Raw genomic sequence first — 5,016 nt, 5'->3', positions numbered from 1 at the left:
CTTGTTTACAAGAGCCCCAATGGGTCTATGAAAACCCATACGGGTACGCTCTTATACCGAACTATTGTTGATATTGGGATTGCTATTTAATAAGTCAACTTCTTTTTATAATAAAATTCCATTTTCTTTTCATTTGAAAAATAAATTACATCATGAATTCAAATACAATTATGAAAACCAACACTGATTACATTCTTCAACACTCCCTCTTAACTAGGGAGGTATTCATAATTACCTATATATAGAGGTACATGGAACATCTCAAAATGATAAGTTCTACTTAGAGTCACAACACACATAGTGCTACAAATTAGATACTTGAACAAGGTATCTAATTGGCTGGGACTAAGGTGTGTTCCAAGCTTTAGCCACTCTAAGTACCATCAGGCTCCTGCTTTAACACCAACCCAGTGACCTAGGTGCATATCCAAGGTCAAAGCTCCAAGACCAACGCCACCCTCCCTACTTCGGGATTTAGGCATCATCACAAGCCGACCAGAGGTCCTCCCAAGTGTCTTGTCGCCCCAAGATGCTTCATCTCTCATTAACAACTAAATCATATATATCCACCAGTCCAAGCATGCTTGAAAATGTTCAACCATCTTACAGAGAGATCCTGCACAATCACAACCCCCATTAATAAAAAAACTTTATACATAAGTTAAATCAAACCTCCAGGGTTTTTGAAATATACATATGTTGCTTAGGTCATCATCACACTATCCAAACACATCTTCATTGGAGGCTTTCTTCTTTAACTTCTTACAGCAACACCAAACTCAGTACTTCTCAACATAGCGAGGTCTTTGTTTGCAACTTCATGAATCAAGAACATCCATCTACAGTACTTTCATTATTTGGCCTTATTCTTTCTTTAAAGGTATTCACTATAATTGTCATAATATGCCCTCCCTCTTAACTGGGGAGATATACCCTTTCTTTATATCCAAGCTCCCTCTCAACTAAGGGAGATCGATAGCTTCATAACATCAAAGAAACTTCAACCTTTCAAAGCTTAAGGGACATCATTCCTTTTACAACAAGAGCATCCAACTCCTCTTTTTTCATCATGCTCATTACTATTATGATCAAGTCCTCTTCAATTGTGAGATAGATGAACTTATTCAACATCTTGAAGATTATGTACCTACAAATCTTCAACAACAAGTACACCCAAATACAAATCAACCCATGAATGACTATACACTTGACTTAGTAGCTTTTAGTCAAAAAAAAAAAAAATCTAACTATACACTTGACTTGACAAACGACTCATGCAATACAATGTGAAATAAGTACTTTATACCAAGTCATGTAATGTGAAATAAGAAGTACTTTATACCAAGTCATCTATTCCACCTTGTTTTGCCTTTCGAGGGATGATAAAGTTCAACTTCTTATTTCACATTGTATTGCACTAGTAGTTTGTCAAGTCAAGTGTTTAGTTAGATTTTTTTTGACTAAAAGCTACAAAGTTAAGTGTGTAGTTAGATTATTTTGACTAAAAGCTACTAAGCTAGGTAGCTTTTAGTCAAAATAATCTAACTACACACTTGACTTAGTAGCTTTTAGTGAAATAAGAAGTTGAACTTTATCATCCTCGAAAGGCAAAACAGGGTGGAATAGATGACTTTACCAATTGAAAATGAACTCATTTTTCCTTAATTAAATGTAACCAGTTAAATCTATCTTAATTATGAACATATCTTAATAATGAATATATCAAGTGTTTAAAGGAAAGGCAAACATTTCTCAATTTTTTAAATACAAAAGGTTTGTATGATTTTCTCAAATAAAAAGAAGTAGAGCCAGCATATGTTCTTGTTTGAAGGCAACATTCTTGAAGAAGTAAATGAATACACCTCGGGATTGATTTCAAAAAGAAGCTTAATTGGGAGCACTTCAAAATAATAGAAATTTAGGAGGGTGGAAAGCATTATATGCTCTTCAAAACAAGATGTAGAGAGGCACAGTTATGTGATTGGAAAACAACTCAAGTGCTTTTTGAGCTTTGTCCGGTAATATAATATGGGTGTGAATTGTGGGTTAACAAATTGAGAAAATCCAAAAACAGATGTAGAAATGAGTTATGGGATTGTAAAACAATTAAAGTGCTTTTTGGGCTCCTAGTTTGTCTAGTAATACTATATGGGTGTAAATTGTGGGTTAACAAATTGAGAGGAAAACAATTAAAGTGCTTTTTGGGCTCCTAGTTTGTCCAATAATATTATATCGGTGTGAATTGTGGTTAACAAATTGAGAAAATCCAAAAACACTTAGTATTAAAGTAATAAATCAAAATTACAAGAGCCAACTAAACAACAAAATGCAGGAATGTCAAATCTATTGGATTTATTTGGACCAACGATATTAAATTGGCAGGTAGAGAATACTACACATAAATATCTCTAACATAGTAGGAAAGGGTGATACTACACATAAATATCTCTAACATAATAGGAAAGGGTGGCCACCAACACTACACATAAATATCTGGCGGGTAGAGAATACTACACATAAATATCTCTAACATAATAGGAAAGGGTGATACTACACATAAATATCTCTAACATAATAGGAAAGGGTGGCCACCAACCATATTAATTTGGCATGTAGAGGATACTACACATAAATATCTCCAACATAATAGGAAAAGGAGTTGTGACTTTTTGGAAGCTTTTCCGGTAGATTTCCAGTTGGATTTTCCTGTTTAATTTTTCTAAAATCTGGCCGGAATTCATTGAAATCACAAGATTGATGAGTAAATCCTGCACAATAGAAGTGCCCTAGGGGTTTTTTATGGTGCTGAATCCACATATACAGTCAAAAAAACTAATTTAAATAACACAAATCAAGATTTTACCTCAATTTTTTCCACCTGATTCAGGCACTGGAAACTCCAAAAGGTCCCACTATAGACAACTCCGAAAAATATACACTTACCCGGAAAAGACCAATTTGGTAGGAGAATATTGAAAATTTTATAAAAATAAAAGACCAATTTGGCAGGAGAATATTGAAAATTTTATAAAAATAAAAGAAAACAACAGATAAAAATTACAAGTAAAAGTCAAGAAGATAATGCCCTGTTTTATATACATGGAAGTAAGGAAATTTTATAAAAATAAAAGAAAACAACAGATAAAAATTACAAGTAAAAGTTAAGAAGATAATGCCCTGTTTTATATACATGGAAGTAAGGCTGGATCTACTTGAAAGCATATAACTCTGTAGCTATAACCTCAACGATGAGTTTACTGGATACTATTTTTTAGATACTATCTAAGGTGAAACTGTCTTTCTTTCTGATTTTAAAAAAAAAAACCTAAAACTGCTTCAGCCAATTGGCTGAGAGTTCATATTTCTTAAATGTGAGGAAAATATTAATAAACCCAAAAATATCTAGCAAGAATAAAAGTATAATTTTTGCTAATCAAATTTTACTTAAATAATAATGATAGATCAATTTACATTACAAATACTGCCATTAATATAATAATAATATAATCAAATAATAAATCAAATAAATAAATAATGTAATACGTTTCACATAGTTATTCCAAATATGAACTTCCACATATTCAAGCAACTGCAGCTACTTATATTAAGCAATCGTAGCTAGTTCTGAAATATTAAACATAAAAGATCTTGACCTCGTCCTCGAAGAGATTTTCGTTCATTATATCCTCCAAGGACCATCTAAGCACCATATTCTCGAAAAATTCAGTTGCCAATTTATATTCGGCTCTCTTTACGCTGCTGTCTTCCCTGTCTGAGGCTGTTCCCCCATACAGAAGCGATCTCAGACCCGAAAGCATTTCTCAAACGCCCAACCACTTATAACTACAAGCAACAGCAGGCACAGGTATTTCAAGCTATAAAACAAGCTGGTTAACAACTCAATTTGCAATATATTACATGTTCAAATGAACTTTGAACTGTCCTATTTGAGCTCTCCATGGGATTAGAGTGTAAAACAGAATGAGAATAATGCTATTGTTGAAGGGTTAAAAAGATCCACAGTGCATTTAGACACAACTAGAATTAAAGTAGAACAGCGACGGCGGCCAGTTGGAATTCCAGCTAAGATTGACGATACACTTGCAGATTTTGGGATTTTCAATAAAGATTGATGATGGTGTTATCAAATTTAACACTGAATGTGATTGGAGTGGTTTTTAAGTGTGATTTTCAAGAAAAAAAATTGGTATTTTTTCTATTTAATTTGTCTAAAATTTAGCTGGACGTTCATTGAAATCACAAATCTTATAAATAAATTTTAAACAATCAAAATAAAAAATAATACTATATTCATATATATAATTAAAAATCCACCCAAAAAAATTCCAAAATATCACTTAAAACAATACCACTGCAAAATGACTAGACAATTTGCTTCTCAAATTCGGCTACTGCTATTTCCGACCTATAGCAATATTAATGCTATCTGATATGCGAGGGCAATATCCATGGAGTGCCCTCTCCACGCTCAACTTCTCTCTCCACGTGCTGTCACTAGTGCTGTCACTCAAAAAACAATGGCTATTCCACTCGCATGTCAAAGAACATTAATATTGCTATAAAATGGAAAATAAGAATCCCTCAAATTCCATCGCTAAACTGTCTGACTCCATCAGCAAAGCAAGAATATATGCGAATGAAGTACGAGTTGACGGTCTTATGGACGAGGTGATTGAAAATATTGAAGTATAAATGCTACAACTGCCAGCTTCAATTCCAATAGGAACTTGGGCAGCTATTTGAGAGTAGCACCGCCCCCACTTCAAGGAAAGCAGAGAATAAATCGAGAAAAACAGTATGAGTTGATTGTCGGAAGTACGATGTAATTGAAAATATTAAATTATAATAATAAATGCAAAAGAAAGCACTGTTGAAGGATAATGCGCCTAAAAAGTTATTCGCACAATAATAAATGCAATAGAAAGCAATGTTCGAAGGATGATGCGACTGAAAATTTATTCGCACGCACAATGGATAGAGCTAAGCACCATTACC

The 5,016-nt window shown here is 33.4% G+C and overlaps 1 long non-coding RNA gene across 1 annotated transcript; it reads right to left on the bottom strand.

Moving 5' to 3' along the window:
* Positions 1 to 393: 393 nt before the first annotated feature.
* LOC149214142 (uncharacterized) lies at positions 394 to 3,986 on the bottom strand. The gene is made up of 2 exons (XR_016250375.1): positions 3,654 to 3,986; positions 394 to 616 (listed from the first exon to the last, which is right to left on the bottom strand). It is a non-coding gene; the product is annotated as an uncharacterized LOC149214142 (long non-coding RNA).
* Positions 3,987 to 5,016: the final 1,030 nt, after the last annotated feature.

This window comes from Pinus tabuliformis, chromosome 1_1, assembly GCF_031772625.1.
Source record: "Pinus tabuliformis cultivar Carrire ecotype Pingquan chromosome 1_1, CPIR1, whole genome shotgun sequence".
Lineage (NCBI taxonomy): Eukaryota > Viridiplantae > Streptophyta > Pinopsida > Pinales > Pinaceae > Pinus > Pinus tabuliformis.
Note: the sequence above shows the minus strand (reverse complement) of the source record. Positions and strands in the feature narration are given on the sequence as shown.